The 25,342-nt window shown below is 42.9% G+C and overlaps 1 pseudogene; it reads left to right on the top strand.

Annotated features, from left to right (window-relative positions):
• The first annotated feature begins 24,452 nt into the window (after positions 1 to 24,452).
• Positions 24,453 to 24,557, top strand: LOC120929912 (annotated as a pseudogene).
• Positions 24,558 to 25,342: the final 785 nt, after the last annotated feature.

Below are 25,342 nucleotides of genomic sequence, written 5' to 3'. Positions count from 1 at the left end.
GGATACACAGCCCCTGCCCATTCCTGCACCCTTTCCCACTGACAGTGCTGGGGCATTGGCGGTAAATTGGGAGGGGTTAGTAAAATGACCACGCCCAAGTGGGGGCGCCAGAAATATTTCTGCACCCAGGCGCATGTGACCCCAGGATCGGCCCTGCCTGTGTTCATCAGCCTTCAGACTTTAACGGAAGTTCCTTCTTTACTGTTATGGTTTGTCAAAGTTGTGTCCTTTCCAGTTTATCCTTACCCGTGCCCGCTTGCAGTTCCTTCTTCCTACTTCTCTGCAGCCATCAAGACTACCTGGCACTTGTGGATATAGAGTAGCATGTGACCTGCTACCCTTTGGCATTGGCTAGGCCCCAGAACCGTCATGTGACCAAAGAAGTAACGGTAGCGGTCCAAAGCGTCGCTGACCAAGCCGATCTCAGCATTGGCTGCAAAGGAGAAAGGAGCTGTGAGGGAGCATATAATAGATACAGGTGAGTATTTGGGGGTTAAGGAATTAAACACATGTAGCACTACCCCCGGAGGAGCTGTGGTTTGTTTTGGGTGGCACATTTACCTTGTGGCTCTCCGAATTCCTAGGGGTGTATGGTTCATATAGCAGTGATAATGGAATGTCCACGACAGGTGTCTTTTGCTGTGCTCTTTATTACCCAGCCGGGTAAAAAACAATAAACTTGTGGTGAAGAAGGTAGAGTTAAAAGGAAAAGAAGAGCAAATTCAGGCGTAGCAATAGATAAACAGTCCTGCTCCCACGTGTAACACTTCTTGCGCCACTCTTGCTTGAGTGGGAATAGCGTACCTGGACAGGCCTCCCTCACTGACCTGGCAGCCAGAGTATCGCTCCAACCTTTGGGGAAAAGTCTCTGCCACAGACCCTCCTGCAATGAACTGGAACCTTTGGGGAAAAGTCTCTGCCACAGACCCTCCTGGAATGGACTCAGGGAGAAACCTCTGCCACAGGCCTTCCTGATTGTGGTTACGGAGATAAACCTCCTTGATAGAATTACGCCTGGATCTCCTTTAAGTTGCTTTCAGGTACCGACTGACAGGTGACCAGCCTCTCAGTGTCCGGATACCTCGATCACCGGTGGTTTGTCGAGACCCTATTGGATTGCCAGCCTCTCATTGGCTCTCCTCAGATGGACTACCCACCGAACAGCTATCTCGCTTAGGATCTTCAGGATTGGGAACCCAGTAAACACGGCTTCCCCGTGCTTCACTGTGGCAACTGCATCGATCGAGTGATCCCTTTTATAGGGAGACTCGATCGATGATGTCAGACCTACAGCCACACCCCCCTACAGTTGTAAACACACACTTGGTGAACCCTAACTCCTACAGCGCCCCCTGTGGTTAACTCCCAAACTGCAACTGTCATTTTCACAATAAACAATGCAATTTAAATGCATTTTTTGCTGTGAAAATGACAATGGTAGCAAAAAATGCGTCAAAATTGGCCGAAGTGTCCGCCATATTGTCGCAGTCACGAAAAAAATCGCTGATCGCCGCCATTAGTAGTAAAAAAAAAATTTTTTTATAAAAATGCGATAAAACTATCCCCTATTTTGTAAACGCTATAAATTTGGTGCAAACCAATCAATAAATGCTTATTGCGTTTTTTTTTTACCAAAAATAGGTAGAAGAATACGTATTGGCCTAAACTATAGCAAAAAGTAAAAAATATTGAATTTTTTTCAAAATTGTCGCTCTATTTTTGTTTATAGCGCAAAAAATAAAAACCGCAGAGGTGATCAAATACCACCAAAAGAAAGCTCTATTTGTGGGGAAAAAGGGACGCCAATTTTGTTTTGGAGCCACGTCGCACGACCGCGCAATTGTCTGTTAAAGCGACGCAGTGCCGAATTGTAAAAACCCCTTGGGTCATTTAGCAGCATATTGGTCCGGTCCTTAAGTGGTTAACCTCCCTGGTGGTATTCCAGAGTCTTGCAGAATTGAGTGATAGAGAATTGTGGGGAAATTCATCTTCAAACTCTTATGCCGCGTACACACCATCACTTTATGTGATGAATAAAAACAACATTTAAATCATGAAATAAAACAACGTTTTTGAAACTTCATTTTCAAAAACGACGTTGCCTACACACCATCGTTTTTTCAAAATGCTCTAGCAAAGCGCGGTTACGTTCAGCACTCTTTTCCATTGAAGCTAGCTTCATATCTTGCTTCTGAGCATGCGCAGGTTTAAAAACTTTGTTTTAAACGTTGTTTTGCCCACACACTATCATTTTAATTGACACAAAAAACGACGTTTTGAAAAACGACACAAAAGATTTAAGCATGCTTCAATTTTTTTGTCGTTTTTCACAAGACATAAAACAACGTTATCCCCCACACACGATCATTTTAATTGACGTTTTTTAAAATGTTGTTTTTTTTTTCATCACATAAAGTGATGGTGTGTACGCGGCATTAGGCTGTGTACACACGATCAGTCCATTCAATAAAGCAGACTGATGGTCTGATGTGCCTACACACCATCGGTTAATGAACCGATCGTGTCAGAACGCGGTGACGTAAAACACAACGACCTGCTGAAAAGAACAAAGTTCAATGCTTCCAAGCGGTTAGGCGTCCATCGTCCGTTTTCATTGGTTTTGACCAATCGTGTGTACATGTGTACGCGGCCTGAAAGTAATGACAGCGACAATTCTGCAACTGAGCAAATTTCAGTGTTTTTGATTTGATTACATTATTGAATAATTTTTATTATTATTATTATTATATTATTATTTGCTATTATATATTTTTTTTAGTTATTTATTATATTATAATTTATGATTTTGTGTTTCAAACTTTTTCATACCCGGGATGTCTTCTAGACTCTTGTTTGGACAGATTTAAGTGAGTTATTCCTAAGAATTCAGGCCCAGATTCACATAGAACTGCGGCGGCGTAACGTATCGTAGATACACCGCCGCAAGTTTTCATCGCAAGTGCCTGATTCACCAAGCACTTGCATGAAAACTTACGCCGTCGTATCTCATTTGTGAATCTGGGCCTCAAGGCCTACAATATAAAACGCCAAATTTCCATGCAAAATAATTGTACCGCTTTCAGCACCTAAAATCTGAAAGAATCATACCGCCAGGGAGGTTAAATAACATCCTCAGAGGAGGCCTTAAAACTGCACATGAGCTTAAAGAACAGTACAGGATAGTCCTTAGGGCCGGGTTCACATAACTGCGGCCATGGTTTCCAGCCCGGTGTGTTTCTGTTCACCGGTTCAGGTGCGATTCAAGAGGATTTTGGGGGGGGTGCACGCAGCCCCTCCCAGGTCCAGGTCCCTATGGCGGAACTCCCCTGTCACCGCAGCTTCTGTTTTTACCCGGTCTCCTTTCCGGGTTTCGAATGGCTGGGAAGCTGGAAGCCGATGCCGATTCGCTGACATAGCTGGGTGGCAGACCACTGTGCCCTGAGGACAATATAAAACTGGGGCCCCATGATGTGGTCACGTGCCTGTGAGGGGGTGACGGACCTGGTAGAAACCTTTTTTGTCCAGCGCCCCGCACGGTGCATGACCACACAGTGGTGCAATCTGGGGGGCGATGCCATACGGGCTGGGGGGGGGCGCCCCTTTGTGGACCGGCCGCCACTGGATTCAGTTCCAAATTTTCGCCTGAATTCACAATTGATCTGGACCGAAAAATGCAGAGGACTCTTTTCGAATCCGCACTGCAGCCGTCCCGGACATGTGTGAACCGGCTCCATTGAGAGACAGTTACACTTGCATGTTGTGTGAACTGGGTGCGGCGAAAACCGCATCCAATTCACACATATGTGAACCCGGCCTTAAAAGTGACATTTAGAGGACAAATGGCTTGGGGTTCCCCTTAAAATGCTTACTAGACCCTTTTTTAGGCATGTGCTAACCCAACCCCCCCCCCCCCCATACCATACCTGTCAATATTTAGAGAGCACCTTGCAAGCGGGGGCAGACAAAGCCCCGCATACTTGCAAAGAACTTTGTCCTAGCAAATATGGCCATTTTTTCATCAGTTTGTCAAGCTATTACCCCCCCTGGCGGTATTCCCGAGTCTGACTCTGGGTTACATTTCTGTGCTGCGATTGGTAACCCCGAGTCAGACTCGGGCTCGCCTCGCTGAATCCACAGGCATGGTTTACTTACCTTGTCCCTGGATCCAGCGATGCCACCGCGCTTTGTGAGCTCGCTCGATTCACACAGTGCCTCTGTGTGCCGCCGGTCTCCGTTCCCTGCGACGTTACGACGCACGGGGGCGGAGAACGGCGCCAAATTCAAAAAGGTAAACAAACACATTACATACAGTAATCTTATAGATTACAGTACTGTATGTAAAAAATACACACCCCCCCCCTTGTCCCTAGTGGTCTGCCCAGTGTCCTACATGTACTTTTATATAATAAAAACTGTTCTTTCTCCCTGCAAACTGTAGATTGTCCATAGCAACCAAAAGTGTCCCTTTATGTCAAAAATGGTTTTAGAGCAGCTAGAAAACAGCGATAATAAATTATAATCACTTGCAGAATTGTGCGATAGCGATTTGTGGGGTAATTCGTCATAAAAAAATAAAAGTAATGACAGCGACAATTCTGCAACTGAGCAAATTTCAGTGATTTTGAGTTGGTTACATTATTGAATAATTTTTATTATAATTATATTATTATTTGTTATAATTATTTATAATTATTTATTATATTATAATTTATAATTTAGTTTTTTAAAGAAATTCATACCCGGGATGCCTACTAGACTCTTGTTTGGTCAGATTTAAGTGAGTTATTCCTAAAAATTACAGGCCTACAGTATAAAACTTCCTTGCAAATAATTGTACCGCTTTCAGCACCTAAAATCTGAAATAATCATACCGCCAGGGAGGTTAAGGGGGTTTTGGTCAAATTTACATTCATCCTGAACCTAAAGCTAATCCCGAGATGTTAGAAGCTTTCGTAAATCTCAGGTACTAATGACTGGAATAATTTTCATGTGTTACAATTATTATTTTTTATTATGGAGGGGGTTCTGGACGCGGTTGCTCAGGCACTTTGCCATAACAGATGTCACTTGCAGCCTCTGGATGACATGTGTCTTAGTCAAGATGTATTATTAACCAGCATAGCAAATGTACAGTGAAAGTCAGCTGCTTTGTCACCCTGGGCTGAATCACATACGCTGATCTCTGGCTGGGGCTGAATAGGGGGCCTGTCAGGGTACACAGAGAAGAAGGGGGGGTACACGGTGTTTGCACGTTCTACGCTGCAAATAAAAATGGCTTTTATAAGCCTTAGAGACGGATTTAGCTAAACTGAATCATGCAGATTTGTGTGACTCGCGCATTCTTCAGGAGGGCCGTCAGCCCCAATGAAAAGGTGAAGCTCTGTTCACAGTTTGTTAACAGCTTCCAGGCCAAGCAGACCCTGCAGGCCTAATAAACCCCCCCCACCCCCCCCCCCCCCATGGAGGGGGACGTACGTTACAAGGTGGATGTGTCATTTGTACCAGGACAGAAAGAATGGGGGCTTTCCATCTATTTATGGAACTGTAGAAGTGAAAGGAAGTCTTTTTTAGGGTTTGATCACATCAGGCGTGGTGTGGGAACATGCGCAAAATCACCCTTTTTTTGTGCCGCACAAAAACACGCTGCTCCTTTTGCAGATGTGCGCGGGTACCATTAATTTTTAAAGGCACACTTTAAAAGCCAGATTCACAAATAGTTACGCCGGCGTATCAGTAGATACACCGACGTAACTCTGAATCTGCGCCGTCGTAAGTTTAAGTGTATTCTCAAACTGAGATACACTCAACCTAGCTAAGATACGACGGCCTGCGCCGTCGTATCTTAGGGTGCAATATTTAGGCTGGCCGCTAGGTGGCGCTTCCGTTGAGTTCGGCGTAGAATATGTAAATGCCTACATACGCCGATTCACAAACGTACGTGCGCCCGTCGCAGTAAAGATACGCCGTTTACGTAAGGCGTTTTCCGGCGTAAAGTTATTCCATCAAATAGCTGGCCTAGCCAATGTTAAGTATGGCCGTCGTTCCCGCGTCGAAATTTGAAAATGTTTACGTCGTTTGCGTAAGTCGTCCGTGAATGGGGCTGGACGTAATTTACGTTCACGTCGAAACCAATACGTCCTTGCGGCGTACTTTGGAGCAATGCACACTGGGATATGTACACGGACGGCGCATGCTCCATTCCTAAAAAACGTCAATCACGTCGAGTCACCCTCCATTAACATAAAACACGCCCCCTCATCCTCATTTGAATTAGGCGCGCTTACGCCGGCCCAATTTACGCTACACCGCCGTAAGTTTGGAGGCAAGTACTTTGTGAATACAGTACTTGCCTCTCTGACTTAAGGCGGCGTAGCGTAAATACGGTACGCTACGCCGCCTTAAAGATAAGCGCCCCTACCTGAATCTGGTTATAACACCGCTATCAAACAAGCGTTTGACAGACTGCCATGCGTTTTGCTGTGGTGTGATTTAAAAAATTGTGCATTTTTTTCATTTTTTTTGCACATTATTTTGCACATTTTTCATGCGTAGGGCAGCCCATTCATTTTAACGGTCTGCCCTAAAACATGACGCACCTCCTGGTGTGAACAAGCTATTAACCAATTTAGCACACAGGAAATTTTTCTCCTTTATTGAGGTATACTGATTAGGTGTCACTGATAGGAACTGATAGGGCAGCACTGATGGGCACTGATAGGTGGCACTGATGGGCACTGAAGAGGCGGCACTGGTGGGCACTGATCAGGAGGCACTGATGAGGCTGCACTGATAGGTGGCACTGATGGGTGGCACTGAAGGGCACTGATAGGCAGTACTGATGGGCAACGATGGATGGCACTGATGGGCACTGATAGGCACTGGTAGGGGGCACTGATGATGAGGCACTGATGGGCACTGATTGGCAGCACTGATGGGCACTGATAGGTGGCACTGGTGGGCACTAGGTGGCACCGGTGGGCACTGCTTAGCAGTACTGATGGGTACTGGTGGGCATTGGTAGGTGGCACTGGTGGGCACTGTTTAGCAGCAGTGGCTGTCAGTGTGTGGGAACGATGTTCCATTTACACAAGCCGGTAATCCGCTTATTTTTTTCTCCTTGCGCTGTCAGCAAGAGAGGGAAAAAAGCCGATTAGCGGCTTCTGTTTACATCATGTGATCGGCTGTCATTGGTTGCCAGCTGATCACGTGGTAAAGGGCCGGTGTTCTGTCGAGAAGTGCCCCCCATTGAATAGTGCCCGAGTTGCCAATCAGCTGGAGTGACGTGACCAGGGTGCAAGCGCACATTGTAGGAGGTATCTCTCGATGGGAAGATACAATTTCACGTGCACAATTGAAACCTATACAAGCAGTGGGGGAGACCATAGTTCTTACATTGTGCCTCGCTGTTAGCCGCCCTTCAGCAGCAGCGATGCACAATCTGAGAACTATGGTCCCCCCCACTGTTTGTATAGGTTTAAATTGTGCCTTTAAAATGGTATCTCCCATCGAGAGATACCTCCTACGATGTGCGCATGCACCATGGTTACGTCAGCCCCGCTGATCGTCAAATCAGCTGTTGTGCTATGACGTACGGGTGACACAACCCCCTTCTGATGTGACGCAGGTTCAGGCAGGGAGGCGCTCTCTCGTCTCCCCCTCTTTTCCTATGGCCTGCCAGGTTGTGTGCTCGGATAAGGGTCTGGTGTGGATTTTTGGGGAAACTCCACACCATTTTTTTTACATTTGGAGACCCCTGAAGGGTCTGGTATGGACATTTGTGGGGAACCCCAAGTAATTTTTTTTAAATTTGGCGCAGGGTTCCCCTTAATGCATACCAGACATGAAGGGCCTGGTAATCAAATTTGGGGGGACCGCCACGCTTTTTTTTTATCAATGACTTTTCTCTGTATTGTCGGGAGTCGACAATTCATTATAGCCACGAGTACTTTTAAATTACTTTTTTTCCTTCAGAAATGACATTTTGTGCAGGGACAGTTCTAAGCACGGGAAATAAGTGCTACATTACAGGTATACTATACATACACATATTTCACTTTTATTGTTTCACTTTAAGCATTATTAAAATCACTGCTTCCGAAAAAACGTTAGTTTTTAAAACTTTTTTTTGCATTGATACATGTTTCCTGGGTCAGGACACAGATCCCCAAACACTTTTTATGACAATAACTTGTATATATGCCTTTAAAATTAGCACTTTCGATTTTTCATGTTCGTGTCCCATAGACTTTAACGGTGTTCCGATGTTCGAACAAATTTATTGCCTGTTCACATGTTCTGATGCGAACCGAACTGGGGGTCGTTCGGCTCATCCCTATTTACTGTCATCTAAAGAGGGCTAACATTGCTCTTAGCCAGGTGGATGGTACTCTTTATGGAGAGATCAGAGACCCCCCATTTTTCTTTCCTGCCTTCCAATGAAGCTAATCAAGCTCAGATCCTGCTTGCATATTTGGCCAGGGAATGACAGCTCTAAAGCTGTAAGTGGTGAAATCATCGTCACTTCCGGCTTCATTAGTCACAGCAGCTGATCAAAAGTTTTCCAATATTCCCATTCGACAGAAGTCAAACATTAGATCAACATTTCTCGAGCAGGAATGTCCATAGATGGGTCGAAATCCAGCCAGTCCCTGCTAGACTGGCTGAATTTTGATCCATCAATGACCAGCTTAAAGTGATATTAAAGTCAAGTTTTTTTAATAAATAAACATGTTATACTTACCTGCTCTGTGTAATGGTTTTGCACAGAGCAGCCCCGATACTCGTTTTCTCAGGTCCCCCACCAGCGCTCCTGGCTCCACCCTAGTGCCAAGTGCCCCAATAGCAAGCAGCTTGCTGTGGGGACACCCAAGCAAGCTCGCTCCCAAGCCACTGTTTTGCGTGTCCATTTAGATTCCTCTCTCTTCTCAGTAGCTCACTGACAGCAGCGTCTCAGCCCCGGAGAGCTCAGACTCTCATGCAGTGGCAGCTGGTGGGTTCTTCTGTTGGGGGGCGGCAATCAAACAACACCCCACACATGGCGGTGCGGCATTGAAACAGAACACCCCTACCCCCACCCCCCGCGTGCGGGCGGTCCGGCACTTACCCACTTGTGTGGCGGGGCAGCGGTGTTCTCTCCTGGAGTGTGGGCAACAGAAGGTAAAAAAAATAAACTTTGAGCCCAGTGGACAGCCGCTCCATTAGGGGCGCAGGGATGCAGCCCCCATAATCTATGTGCGTGGCTCCTAATCTACATGCAGGGTGCCGGATGCATGGATTTCAATGTTTTTTTTTCTTTTTTGAAGCACATGATTTGAGACTGAGGCAATAATTGACTTAAAAGAGTAGGCCCAGGCACAGAGCACTGCGACCAGAGCCCACCCAGTTGTGTGACACTAGTTAATTAATATTCGCTAATGTCTTCCTGCTTCTCTTCCTGGCCAATCAGGAAGTGGCTCCTAAGACCCAGTCTTAGGACTCCTGGCCAATCGGGTCTCAGGACCCACTTCCTTTTGGTCAGGAGGAGAAGCAATGGCTTGGCTCTTCCCTCGGCAAGCTGCAGCAGGTGGCGTGGCGGAGGAAGGGCACATTCCAGCACCACCTTCTTAGAAAAGGATACGGATGGCTGTCTTCCGTCCGACCCTTCTTGGTGGGCAGGGGGGGACGGGGGTGCTACTGCAAGCGAGGGAGCCATGGGCCCACACCACCCCCGATCATGGCCCACTGTCCGATTGACGCCTACCCGTCCATCTCCCGTAGGGGTGGGCAGGGCCGCTGATAAGCCAGTACAACTGGCCCTGTTGTAGGGGGCCCCGGGCCAGCAGGGGCCCGGATGGCAACCCCCTTTAAAAAAAACTCCCCTTTTTTTTATTAATTTTTTTATAAAAAATATATATATTTTTTAATATATTTTTATTTTAATTTTTATTAAAGGGCCATTTTTTTTTTTTTTAGAGGTCGGGGGGTCCCCAGGGCCCCGGATGGCAACCCCCCTTTTTTTTATTTATTTTTTATAAAAAAAATATATATTTTTTCTAATATATATATTTTTTTATTTTTTATTAAAGGGACAATTTTTTTCCCCTAGGGGTACGGGGGTCCCCAGGGGCCCAGAGATCCCCAGGGCCCGGGATGAAAACACCCCTTTTTTTTATAAAAAAATAAATACATTTTTATATATTTTTTTATTTCATATATATATATATATATATATATATATATATATATATATATATATATATTATTATTATTATTATTATTATTATTATTATTATTATAGGTCCCCAGGGCACCGGATGGCAATGCCCCTTTTTTTATAAATTCTTTTTTTTTTTCATATTATTTTATTTTATTTGTATTTATTTTTATTCCTTATATATGTATATATATATATATATATATATATATATATATATATATATATATATATATTAAAGGGCTCATGATGTCTCCATGTGGCAAACCCTCTTTTTTTTTTTTTTTTTTTTATAAATGTTTTTTTTTTTTTTTTTTTTTTAAAGGGCCCAGAGGTCCCCAGGGCCCTGAATGGCAACCCCCCCTTTTTTTTTTTATAAATATTTATTTATTTATTTTATATATTTTTTTATTTTTATGTTTTCATTTTTCATTTTTATTAATAATTTGTAAAGGGCCCCCCTCCGCTTCTCAATTCGCAGCAGCCCCCCCCTCCCGCTTCTCAATTTCAATTTCAGACGGCAGCCCCCCCCGGTTCTCTGCTCCAGGTGCTTACCAATGCCGCCAATCCCGTAACGTGCTGCAGAGACAGTTTCAAGGCGGGGCCAGGGGTGGAGCTGAAGGGGGCCCCGTCAGGTAGGCTGTACGGGGCCCCATGATTTCTATCAGCGGCCCTGGGGGTGGGAGTGGTGGTTGTGTGAGTGAGGGGGGCAGGCTTGTTTGCTGCCCCCCCCCCCCAAATATTGAGCACCGGCCTCCACTACTTGGGCCTTTACAACCACTTTAAGATGCTTCTGATTCAGAATCTATTGACAGGTTGATTTGAATTGTATGGGAATGAGAAATCTGCTTGAAGTGAACAAAATGCAATGCAAATAGTTGCAGCACAGTGGTGTGGACATTTCCGGGTCAAAACAGGCAGCAAGCAAGTCACATATTCACATTCTAGCCACCTGTCAACCACCCTCTGAAAAGCAATCCACTGCAGATCACTTTTCAGAGATGGCTAGTATTTTGATGTCCCTGCAGGCTGTGCAAACACTGCAGCACCAATAGAAAAAAAAAAGCGCTACGTCAAATCTGAATACTGCTATTCCAGAGACAATCATTTTTCGAGTCACACAATGGATAGTGTTAATTAAGGTCAAAAGTTGAGCATTTTGCAATCAGTCGCTGACCTATACAGGTCATTTGCAAACAACAACAAAAAAAATAGCACCAAACAAAAGCCGCCGAAAAATCTGAGGTCAGAAAAATAGTTGGCTTCCACTTCACTCTGTTCTCACCCGCAATGATAGGGCTCATTGTTGACTCAGGCCGGGCCTAGAAAAGAAACATTTCACCCAATAAAATTTACGGCCCTTTCGCTGCTAGAAATCAGCAGAGAGGCCAAAATAACAATTTTGTTTTGTTCTCCGGCGTCACCTTTATCAGGCTGAGCAGTTGTCACTGGAGGAAGCGCGTTCCTCTACTATCATTATAGCATGTATGGGGGGGGGGGGGGGGTCTTTGCATTATACTGAGCTGCCGCTTTCAGCACAGGGGTTGGTTGTCAGCCAGTCTGAAATATGAATTGTATGCGGTCTACCACAAAGGATCTCCGACCCTATCACACGAGACCATGACCTGCTCCACCAAGTTTTCTACGTAAAACTGTACACACGCCCAGGAGAATGTTTTCTGTACCATTCACGACAATAATAAGACTTGATATCAGGCAAGATCAGAAAGCTCAGAAAATAAAATGAAGATAGACACAGTTTTTGTTTTATCCAGCTGCATTCACTAGTGCAACTTATGACATCCAAGCAGTGGAGGTGCGTCCATAAGGGGGCGCATGGGCGCCGCCCCCTCTCTCCTGCCACCTCACTATCACTATAGATAGATTCATGCATTGCATGAATCTATCTATGGTCGCTGCTGACACCCCCTATTCAGGTGCCCAACCCCTTTTCGGGCGCCGGGCACCTGAATTACAGTGGCGAGGTATTTTTTGGAAGCACCTGGCAATAGGCGTCCAAAAAGGTGAACAAGGGGCGCCGTGCTGGGTGCTCGCAGTTCACTCAGCTTTGTGTTAGGAAAGCGAATATTCGCTTTCCTAACACTGAACCGCCTCTCAGCCAATCAGGTGCTCGGGTCTGTTACCTGTCACCTGACTGGCTGAAACGACAGGCGCTGTGATTGGATGCCGCCTATCAGGCATACAATCATAGCAGAGGACGGGAAGAGAGGACGGGAGAAGACATCAAGGAGTGTGGAGGACATCCCCGCCCGCTGCACCTCCGAGACAAGGTAAGTGCCGGGCAAGCAGAGGGATGTACACTGGCAGCATTTGATGGGCAGAGTAGCAGCAATTAATGGGCACACTGGCAGCAATTGGTGGGCACAGTAGCAGCAATTGATGGGCACACTGGCAGCAGTTGATGGGCACAGTAGCGACAGTTGATGGGCACACTGGCAGAAGTTGATGGGCACAGTAGCGGCAGTTCATGGGCACAGTGTCAGCAATTGATGGCACACTTGCAGCAATTGATGGGCACAGTAGCGACAATTAATGAGCACACTGACAGTGATTGATGGGCACACCGGCAGCAATTAATGGGCACAGTGCCAGCAATTGATGGGTACAGTAGCTGCGTTTGATGGCACAGCGGCGGCAATTTATGGGTACAGTGGCTGCGTTTGATGGGCACAGTGGCTGCATTTGATGGCACAGTGATGGCAATTGATGGGCACAGTGGCTGTATTTGATGGGCACAGTGGCTGCGTTTGATGGCACAGTGGCGGAAATTGATGGGCACAGTAGCTGCGTTTGATGGGCACAGTGGCTGCATTTGATGTGTTTTTTTCCCAGATTGTTTGCACCCCCCAAAAAAATTTGAGCACCAGCCGCCACTGCATCCAAGTGAAAGATACACCAACATGTCAGATTTTTTTAAAAAAAAATGAAAAAAACCGAATCACTGTGTTGGGAAAAGGATCACTCCCCTTATGTCAGTATTTTGTTGAACCACCTTTTGCTTTAATTACAGCCTTTAGGCCTTTTCCACACGAGGCGGAGTCCACCAGCTCCCGCCGGCTCAGTGGGAGATCTCTCCGCTGATCTCCGCTGAGCCGGCGGATGACAAGTCCCTCTGCTCACTGAGCGGGGAGGGGCTTGTGCAGCGCCGCTGTCTCCTATGGAGAGATCTGATGAAAACGGACAGCATGTTTAATAACAGCACCTGCTATATGGTGTGTATGAGTGACTGGCTCCTCTGAATATTCTAAATATTTAATACACCATTGGAGGTGATCTTTTGAAATTCCATGGGTAACATTATCTCCTTCTTCCCACAAGATAGTGAGACCTGTTTTCCTTTTCCAACAATCTCTGAATGTGTCCTGACAAAGCTAAACAGCGAAACGCGTTGACTCACTTTTTATCATGTATTTTATATATATACCGTATGCTTTTTTAATTCTCTCAAATGTTCTTTGTGTACCATGTACTGTTCTAAATAAATATTGTAAGAATTTTGTATACTCTCCACTGTTCATTGTGCCCTTAAAGTCCGACCTGTCGGCTACTACTGCCCCCCCCTTTTTTTTTTATATCAAACATACCAGGACTAATTTAGACCTAAAACTTACCATATAGGTTTTTTTTCAAAACATAAATTTTAATGCCCAAAAGCGTGTATGACCACACGCCTATGCCGGCGTCTACACGCCCACAATGTGAATCCCGTAAGTCCCAGACTTTACATTCATTTATTTCTACAGAGACACCTGATGGCGTCACCTATACATAACAGGCCATCTGTTGACGCAAGTGAAGTTTAGGCGTTAACTAACTCTACTTAAATTATACAACCTACTGGAAAGGAAAATGCTTCTTTGGCATGTGTCTGTGTCTCATAATTGCCATCTTGTATTGATTATTTAGTGGGCAATAAACCCATCTATAAAATAACATGTGGTCAGTGACCAGCCATGGAACTCTGGTGTGCAGATGTCAACAAGTAACAACGGCTAATTTTCTGAATGAAAGACACAGCTTCAACCAGAGGCCTGTTGTATCACTTGGTTGCGTACTGTGAAATATCAGCTTACCACTAACCACACATGTCTCATATTGACCTGACGCTCGGAAACTTACATTTATTAAGTGGACTGTCTAATAAGCTACAGCAGTAGTAGAAAAACATATATCTTTCTTCTTTCCTTCTTTCTTTCTTTTCCTTCATCCTTTCTTCCTTCCTTCCTTCCTTCCTTCCTTCCTTCCTTCTCCCTCTCTTTCTAATTTCTCCCTTGTTCTTTTTTCCTCTCTTTTTTTCTTTCCTCCTCTCCATTTTCCCCTTGTCTTTTTTTCCTTCTTTACTCTGTTCCTTCTTTCCTACAATTCTTCTTTACACCCTTTATTAATTTCTTCTTCTTTAGTCTGTTTAGTTCTTTCTTTCCTTCTTTACTCCCTTAATTTGATCCTCCTCTTTTTTTAGTTATTCCCTTCTCTCCCTCTATTCTTCATTTCTTCTCTCTTTTTGTACAAATTTTCTTCATTCCTCCTATCATTTAATATTTCCTTTCTTGCTTTTTTCTTCTTTCTTTCTTTTTTCTTCTTTCCTCTCTTCTTTTTTTCCTTCCTCTCCCTTTTTAAACACCCTTCCTTCTTTGCTCCTCTCCTTTCACTTCTCCTTCATTAATCATTTTCTTCCTCCTTCCTTGCCTTCTTTACTCCCTTCCTCCGGTCCTCCTTTTTCTCTGGTTATTTCCTTCCTTATTTCTTCCTTTCCTTCTCTTCTTCTTATTATGCCCATCTTTTTTTGCTCCCCTCCTTATGTACACTCTTCCTTCTTCCCTCATCTCCTTCTTTAATCATTTTTCTCCTCCTTCCTCTGATCTTTACTTCCTTCCTCCAATCCTGCTTTTTTCTGGTTACTACCTTCCTTTGTTCGTCCTTTACATCTCTTCTATTTCCCTCCTCTCCTTTTTCTTTACTCTCTTTTTTTACACCCTTCCTTCTTAACTCCTCTCCTCCTTTACTCCCTTCCTCCGGTCCTCCTCTTTCTCTGGTTATTTCCTTGCTTATTTCTTCCTTTCCTGCTCTTCTTGTTTACTCCTCTCCTTATTTTCTTCTTACTTTTTTACAAATTTTCTTAATTCCTTCTCTTATCATTATTTATTTTCTTATTTCCTTCTTTTTCTTCTTTTCTCGTCTCCTTTCTTCCTACTCTCCTTTTTTACACTCTTCCTTCTTAACTATGCTTCTTTATTACACGCTTCCTTCTTTCCTCCACTCCTTATTTCCCTTTGTTTTTTAATCCTTTTCTCCCTCTCCTTCTTTACGACTTTCCTTCAATCTTCCTTTTTTTCGTTACTCCCTTTCTTATTTCTTCCTCACTTTCTCTTCTGCTTTACTCCTCTCTTTCTTTTATTTTAAACAAATTTTCTTATTTTCTTAATATTCCCTAATTTGTTCCTTTTTCTTCTTTTCCGCCTTCACTCTTACCTCCTTTTCTTCTTTACTCTCTTCCTACTTTCCTTCTCTCCTTTCTTTCTTTTCTCTTATTCCTTCTTTCCTTTTTTTAACAAATTTTCTTATTTTCTTATTATTCCCTAATTTGTTTCTTTTTCTTTTTTTTCCACCTTCACTCTTACCTCCTCTTATTTTCTCTCTTCCTACTTCTCTCCTTTCTTTCTTTTTTTCTTATTCCTTCTTACTTTTTTTTTAACAAATTTTCTTATTTTCTTATTATTCCCTAATTTGTTTCTTTTTCTTTTTTTCCGCCTTCACTCTTACCTCCTCTTCTTCTTTACTCTCTTCCTACTTTCCTTCTCTCCTTTTTTTCCTTTTCTCTTATTCCTTCTTTCCTTTTTTTCTATTCTTTCTTTCACCTCTTCTCCCATTTTCCTTCTTTTTTATTTCTTATTTAAGACTGGAAAGCTGTGTTACATCTTTAGTACATTCCTTCCACAAACTCCTTATACTCCCAATCCACTTATTTATTTTTTCAGGTCCTGGAAAAGCCTACTAGGTAAAGCTTACACAGGAGTTTAGACAGCACTGTAACTAAGTCAAAGTAATTTGATATGTCTAAATTGGTTTAGATTGTGGATTTAAGCGGAAAACTTAAACTGCTCAATTCATGGATTTTTTTCTTAAACATTGAGTGTGTATGTTTGCTTAAGGTTTTTAAATTAATTTAATTGAATTTCCTTCATATTGGGACAAGTGGTATCATTATAACACGATTGTGGGTGGGGAAAGAAAAAACAAGTAGTAGCTGTAGATTTTCCAAGGGTTTTATGTCAGATCACCACAGCATACAATACAATGTTTTATGGTTTACAGAAATTCATGTTTCCGATTATTATAGACTGATGGTGGTACGTAAGTATGAGATGACCAAATATTCTGCTATTCATTTGTGATTTCCTAAATTAGATTTAAGCCTTATGGGGTTTTTTTGTGCTTGTTTTCTCTTGCTACATATACTAAATACATGTATATATATATAACTATATATAACTATATATATATATATATATATATATATATATACATATATATGCATTTAGTGCAACATTAACGAATTTTCTATCTATCTATCTATCTATCTATCTATCTATCTATCTATCTATCTATCTATCTATATAATATATATATATATATATATATATATATATAACTATATATATATATATATATATATATATATATATACATATATATATATATATATATATATATATACATATATATATATATATTTATTCATTTATATATGTATATAGATAGATAGATATACTGTATATATATATATATATATATATATATATATATATATATATATATATATATATATATATATATATATATATAGAGAGAGAGAGAGAGAGAGAGAGAGAGAGAGAGAGAGAGATAGATAGATAGATACTTTTTACATTTTTATATGTTCATGATTTTTTTTTTACGTTTTTATATACTTATGAGGGTTTTTTATAGCCACCATTAAAAACTACAAAAAAAAGGGGACAAATGTTATGTATTTTCTCTGTAAGATCTCCTTTATAGTTTTTGAGTGTACAGAAAGTGCAAAGTATTTTTTTTTTTAAATATACATTTTGAATTTTGAAAAAAACATATATTTTAAAAGAATTTTAATATTTACAAAACTACTAATTAATCTACTGATTAATTGAATATATCAATGTAAAAATACCAATATGGAGGCATTTTTTGTTGAATATTTGCATACTGCCATGAAATTTGCTGTGACCAAATGTAAAGGACCTTTAAGTGTTGCGTATTGTAAAGGACCTATACAAGCATTGTGCTGTACTGGAAAATACAAAGTCAGGTCAATTTTTTGATTTGTGGACGTACTTTTAGGGCCTATGGAAAAACGAATGGGCCATGCAATGCAATGTACATCATTGTACAGGCAAATGTGAATCAAGCTAGGGTTTATTTACTAAAACTGGAGAGTGCAAAATCTGGTGTAGCTGTGCATAGTAGCCAATCAGCTTCTAACTCCAGCTTGGAAGCTGATTGGTTTCTCTGCAGACTTGCAACAGATTTTGCACTCTCCAGTTTTAGTAAATTCCCCCTAAGTGACTGCTGGACTAACCAACGAAACTGCTGTACAATCTACTTGCAACACCCAAGCTTTGCTGTTTGTCCAAGGGCAAAAAATGCAAATGATAAGCCCGTTAGCACTGGTGGGTTTTGGGAGCTGTTATGTTAACTAGATCAATCAATTACATTACAACAGTGGCACATGTTGCAGCATAGCGTGAAATGCCATTACATTTTTAATGGGTACTGTGAAATCTTGGCAGATAGAAGTACATCGTTACCACAGCTGTTTATCTGTAAGTCTTCCTTCAATGTGTGGCACCAGCCCATGAAGATGGCATCAGCCAGAAATTTCAGGGAAGAGGAGGGAAGTTTAAACAGGAAAGTCACCCTGGGACTTTCATGTTTAATATTTTTGTATCCATTTTTTTTTTGTTTTATTCTTTGGGATTAAACTTTTTTTTTTTTTTGGTTGGATAAATAAGACATTTTTTATATTTCCTTTCCATGGCCTTAAATTGGAGGTTCACCCAGAAATAACATTTTTTAACCTTAGATTCCTGCTCATTTTGGCTAGGGGAATCGGCAATTTTTTTTTTAAATCGAAGCTGTACTTACCGTTTTAGAGAGCGATCTTCTCCGCCGCTTCCGGGTATGGGCTGCGGGACATGGCGTTCCTATTTTGATTGACAGGCTTCCGACAGGCTTCCGACGGTCGCATCCATTGCGTCACGATTTTCCGAAAGTAGCCGAACGTCGGTGCGCAGGCGCAGTATAGAGCCGCACCGACGTTCGGCTTCTTTTGACTACTCGTGACGCGATGGATGCGACCGTCGGAAGCCTGTCGGAAGACTGTCAATCAAAATAGGAACGCCCAGTCCCGAAGACCCATACCCGGAAGCGGCGGAGAAGATCTCTCTCTAAAACGGTAAGTACTGCTTCGATTTTAAAACAACTAGCCGATTCCCCTAGACAAAATGAGCATCAATCTAAGGGTAAACATTTTTTTATGGGTGAACTCCCGCTTTAAAGAAGGGGTCTCAGAAGTTAGTAAGAGAACCAAGGAGAGATAGGTCAATGAAGCGTCTTGTTATCTCTATTCTCTCATTCGTTTGAACATTTGTACAGAGATTCAGAACTATCGTTCTTCAGAGTATTCAATCGTCCTATTATAGAATTAGCCAATTTTGGTTGAAAACCCTGAAAAATTTTGTTTAGTTGCCATGCCAATACATTCAAGTTTTGGAAGGCATATAGGCATTATAATAAGAATGAAAACCACAATCACAGTTAGAATTTTGTCCATTCGAGAAAAGTTTTCCATCTATCTCCTTCGATTTTCCTCATCACTGCAGTTGAAAATGATTGTTAACTTTATCCCATTACCTATTCTTATTTGAAAATTGAACCGGTGTTCCCAAAACATGTTTTTTTTTTTTTTTTTACCAAATTCTACTGGTGTACAGCCAACTTTAAATAAGGCCTCTTTCACAATGGGCGGATCAGTAATGATCCGCCCCGTGCACCTCCGCTTGCTCAGCGGGGATCGCTCCATTGATCCCCGCTGAGCCGGCGGATGACAGGGCGGTCCCCGCACACTGTGCAGGGACCGCCCTGTCTTTTATCCGCTCCCCCCTATGGGGGGATTGGATGAACACGGACCGTGTGTACGAGGCTTTACTTAGTAAGTGAAGTCAACTAAAGCAACCAGTTTTGGGTTCACTAACCAATAAAATAAGAACTCTAATTGGTTGCTTTGGGTTACTACACCTAGAATATTACTTCTGGAAATATGGAATAAGCCTGTTGCTTGCCATCACCTTTCTCCTTGACTAACCTTGTCCTTTACCCTACCACAACCCCCTCATCTTCCTTCCCCCAATTGTGTTACGGCCATTCAATAAAAATTCCATTGTGTGTTATAATTCGGAGATCGTGTTTCAGGCTGTCTGCTTACTGGAAGAGTAACCTTTTACATCCTCATTAACCTTTCCCCATGTCTTCCTCTAAAATTAGATGTTTTCTTTGCAGTTGTTTTGTTTCTGGTGTCATCTGGCCACATGTGGAGGAGTTGCTGTGCTGTACCATGTCATCATCATCAGCTAACATCTGAGTGCACTCTGTCTTTCAAATTCTGCATTAGGCTGACTTCACACACTGCTTTGTGGCTATGCACTCAAATAACACACATGCATCGCAGCGAGACACAATGCACAATAATGCACTACCATGCATTGTGGTGCACTGCATTGAAAATAAAGTGTTTTTATGTTATTGTGCATGGTATTGTGTTTGGTGTTTTGGCAGTCTTATCAAATACATGAGTTGCCTTTCTATTACGTAATATAATTTGGAATCACTCTTAAATTAGACCCTAAACTCTGCTTATTGGGTTGGTTGGAGGAAGAACTATATACACCTCACCACACATATGTCGCCATTCTAAGGCCTCGTACACACGACCGAGTTTCTCGGCAAAAACCAGCAAGAAACTTGCTGGGATTTTTTTTTGCAGAGGAAATCGGTCGTGTGTACATTTTTCGACGAGGAAACTGTCGAGGATCCCGTCGAGCCAAAAAGAGAGCATGTCTTCTTTTTCCTAGACGGGAATGGAGAAACTTGCCTTGTCGAGTTCCTCGACAGCCTAACAAGGAACTTGACGAGGAAAACGATGTGTTTCGCCCGTCGAGTTTCTCGGTCGTGTGTACGAGGCTTCAGAGTTCTATGAAAAAAATTACTTGATAAGAAAAATATTATTATACGTTTGTCCCATTACTAGATAGAGAATTTGAAAGTTATGGAGGCAATATGGACTTTCACGGTACGGTATAGACTTATACAGTAAGATTACAAAAATATAAATTTATTGTACAAAAACATACATGATTAAAACCATAAATAATTAGATACTAGACAACAGATGCTACAATATGTGAAGCACTCACTTTTCTGATGCAATTTGGAAAAATTTGATGTACAAAGTAGTTCCGCAGTATTACACATGGAGACTATTCTTCCAGTTCCAGTTGCCCATTTGCTCAGGAGTATATTATTTTAGAAAATGATCTACAAAAGAAACACAAATAAAATATACAATGAGATTGCAATTAGATAAATGACACATAAGTAATCACCAACCTTCATGGTGTAACGTCATGTGTCTATGTACATAGAAATAAGATATAATATAGCCCCTCAGTATCTCCCTTCAAGCCCTGTACACACGATCGGTTTGTCCGATGAAAACAGACCGATGGACTGTTTTCATCGGACAAACCAATCGTGTGTGGGCCCCATCGGTTTGTTTTCCATCGGTTGAAAAAAATAGAACATGTTTTATATTTTTCCTATTATACATAGAAACCGATAGAAAAAAACGATCGTCTGTGTGGAAGTCCATCGGTCAAAAATCCATGCATGCTCAGAATCAAGTCGATGCATGCTCAGAAGCATTGAACTTCATTTTTCTCAGCACGTCGTAGTGTTTTACGTCACTGCGATTTTTGACTGATGGTGTGTAGGCAAGACTGTTGAAAGTCAGCTTCATCGGATATCCAACGAAAAAATCCATCGGATTAGATTCCATCAGATATCCGATCGTGTGTACAGGGCTTCAGTGTTCTGGATTACACCCAATAGGAATGAACTATTAGAAGCAAAGAAATAACTCACCTAGATAGCCAGCACCAAGTGCAGGCGCACTTTAGAAACCTTGCAAATCTGTAAACAGTGGAGCAACAAAGAGAAGCGTGTTAAGAGAACCTCTTTGGAACCAGGTTGTTAAGCCAGTTCCTGGACACTGACCTCCCTAGAACAGATTTGTAGGCTCCAGTCTCAAGCCGACTGTTCCTAAACTCACTCACATAAGTCTAATTTCTTTAGTCCTAGATTTGGAAAGGGGTACATGAAAACTTTACATGAGAGGCCTCTACTATACCTGTGGTCCCACAACTGGGACCCATGCTACACAAGAGACCAGGTGGTGCGGCCGGCAAGGCCGCTTGTAGAAATACAGCCTTCCAGACAAGCCCCCCCCCCAACACCGGCCTACACCCCACCCATCCCCAGGGGTGCAGAAAAACAGTGGCACTGGCTTCATTCCTAAATAAATTTAAAGGCCTACCTCCTGGGCCCCTCTTTTGACCTGATGGAGCCCAGAAGAAAATGTAATTTAAGCTCTGGTAAGCAAGTAGGTTCTAGGGTGGGGTCTAGTAAAATGAATGTCTTCATTTAGGCAGAAATGCCTTATCAGCAGCCCTGGTGGACAGTGCTCCAGAGGGACCTACCAAGTCACCACCACTGATTGACCCACTGTCACTGAGCCACTGTCACTGAGCCACCACTGTCACTACCCTGAGGAAAGGCTAACAGGGATTTACATTCTCGCTAGGCTTTTTTTTCTCTTATTGGCTCAGGACTCTGGTTCTAACCCATCGTTCCTTAAATAGCTAAGGGGCAAGAACTATATGTACAAGAAGACCACCCTACTCTCAGGGCTGTAACCCCATGCTGCAAGTGGCTTCAAGTACAGGTCGTTCGGTGGAGGGAAACCTGCAGCCGGGAGAAATAAATTGGGTATTACTAAACCCCTAGACAAAGTGAGCATTACGGTGCAGAGGGGAGCCAAACTTTTTTCCCTGGAGTTCCACTTTAAACAAAACTACCATTATAACTGTCACACCACAATAGAAAGAAACACATGGACTTCTTCAGAGTAGTAACTAGAGAAGAACCCCATCCAACAGCTTAGAAATGGGAAAGACACACATAAGAGAGATATGGAGGATGCATTCCCGGAAACAAATGATATAGGAAAATTCCCCCAGGTTTTTTTTTTAGCAGCGATATAGCAAGGTCAAAGATGAAATAAGTCAAAATGTATTTATTAAAGGGGTTGTAAAGGTATTTTTTTCCCCCTAAATAGCTTCCCTTACCTTAGTGCAGTCCTCCTTCGCTTACCTCATCCTTCCATTTTGCTTTTATATGTCCTTATTTCTTCTGAGACATCCTCACTTCCTGTTCTTCTGTCTGTAACTCCACACAGTAATGCAAGGCTTTCTCCCTGGTGTGGAGAAAGCCTCTTGAGGGGGGAGGGGGCGAGCAGGAGGGTCAGGACGCTCTCTACTTTTCAGATAGAGAAAGGAGCTGTGTATTAGTGGGCGTCCTGACTTGCCTGCTCACCTCCTCCCCCCTCAAGAGGCTTTCTCCACACCACTGTGTGAAATACAGACGCGTTTCGACCTGTGCAATTGTGGTCTTCTTCTGGGGGATGGTTTGCTCTAAAGGGATACATTCAAAGAATCTCAGACTTTCAACGTATTATATTATGCACCAAATTAAATATACATAGTAGTGCTATATTTACCACTGGGGAATGGAATAGGTGATCTTATAGCCAGATTTTTTTCAAAAAAACACAGGTAGATGTGCAATGTGTAAATGTGCAACAGGGTTGACTGACAATTTCTTCCTGTGCTTACTGTCACCAGCACACCAAGGATAATGGCGCTCCATAATGGAGATCCTTGGTGTGCTGGTGACATACTGTACTTCTTGCTTTGAAGGTTTTTGGTGCTGCAGCACCCACTTACATTTACAGCCATTTTCAGGAAGGTGTGCATTGGGAATATTGTGTTTTGATTTTATGCATTAACACACATTGACTCACCCCACAAATGTAAATGCCCTAAGGGCCAGTTCACATCAGACGCAGATTTGTGTGCTTTTTTTCTGCACAAAATGCATGAGCATGTTTTCCATTAATTCCAATGGCTCTAGTTGGCTCTAGTTCACACCATGCAGTCAGTTTCCGGTCAGTTTCTGCACCGGAAACTGACTGCATGGTGTTAACTAGAGCCATTGGAATACATGGAAAACACTGTGCATGCATTTTTAGTTCAGAAAAAATGCACACGAAACTGTACGGAACTGCGTCTGGTGTGAACTGGCCCTAAAAGTAACAGGTTCAGCTCAGAATAAATTATGATTAAATCAAAGTCTTCTGTGATTTCTGTGTTTCCTGAGGGGGAAAAGGTGGAGTTTACCTGTAAAGCATTTAGTAATATTTTGCTCACATTTCTGCTTGAGAGTAAACGCGGTGGGTGGAGCCTTGTAACCCACTTTCAGTGGCTCAAACTGGAGCTCTCGGACGGCGTGTCCTGTTTGTGAGAAGAAGCGACAGTTATAACAATTATTGCGAGAGCCTGAAAACCGCAGGCCTGCAGTGCACCGATAACAGCTCCAAGGAGCTTTTGCAGAAGTTCCGTCCTCATTATAGAAAGGAGATGGAACAAGTATATATTTATGTACGCGGACCAGAGTCAGGACCTCTTTCCTGTTTTCACCACACCAAGCCCTCGCTGCACCATTTCAGTTAGACACTCATTTATCATGCTTACCCAGAAGCCCCTACAGGCTGACATAGCGTTTAAAGCAGAACTCCATTTTTAGAGAAAAATAATTTATTAAAATCCTAATGCTTACAGTAAAATTTCAAGTTTTTATTATTTTAATTTTTAGATTCTCTAACCCCACCATTAAAAAAAATTATTGCAACTCTTTACCTACCCTTTCCACACTTCAAGCACTGTCCCCGAATTCCTCCATGGTCTAGGGCCAGCGGTCCTCTTCAAGGCATGTCATAGGGGATGCATTTTCACATGACCCTTGGGATACTCCCAGTATCACTATGGGCCGGCCAATCGCTTCTCGGCCTTTTGGCTAAGATCAAGTGTAGTATCTGTTCTTATCAGTTTTCGGAGGAGCACTGAAGCACTTCTTTAGTAGAGGGCTGATGTAATCCAATGATGTGATAGGCACCTGGAAGGATGGTTTCAGCAGGGGCTATGCCATGCTACCCGACAGTACTGGGGGCAGGCCACTAGTCGAGTCTGAGCCATCTGGAAGGGTGCTCCTGGTAGACGGAGAGGCATGAGATCTTAGCGGAAGGCCGGGGCCCTGGCCTTCTGGCCTGGATTTGATGCGGTTCCTAACCCGCCTTGCCAGTTTCTCGAGAGGGAAAGCTAGCCTGACCCTTTGGGGGAAGACTTAGTGGGTAGTTAGTACCTCTCGAGTATAATTAGGTAAGGAGCGAAAGAGGTGTATGGGCACTCTCCCTGAGCCTCCGGTAGCTCCCGATCCTTTCTGGTTGAGGTGGGAAGGGGGCCGTGACTGTCCGGGCCGTGGACCAGGGTCCATTGAAAAGCCTGTGGAGATAGTGCCCCTGGAGTGGCAGTCCAGGGGTGCCATACATTGCACTGAGTGTGTGAGGGACACTCAACGTGTGGCACCTTTTTGGTCACTTATCTCCACACACACTTTTTTAGCACCTGCCTCTAGGGCCAGGCCTTTTGGCTAGGACCAGAGGAATTTTTGTTTCCTGGCCGGAGGGCCGGCCAATGTATTGCACATTGGTCACTTTACCTCACTCTCCCATCTTCCTTCTTCCCCACTTTCCTTTTTTATATTCCCCGTGTTTGTCTAGTTTGTCACTTATTTTTGTTTGGTGCACTGCACTTTATGTGTGATAAGTAGGGTGCTGGTCCTCGGGCCAGCCCTGAACGTCTTGGGAGTGGGTGGACATGGCCTTTT

The sequence above is a fragment of the Rana temporaria genome, chromosome 2 (genome assembly GCF_905171775.1).
Source record: "Rana temporaria chromosome 2, aRanTem1.1, whole genome shotgun sequence".
Taxonomy (NCBI): Eukaryota; Metazoa; Chordata; class Amphibia; order Anura; family Ranidae; genus Rana; species Rana temporaria.
This window is presented reverse-complemented; position numbering and strand designations above follow the sequence as displayed.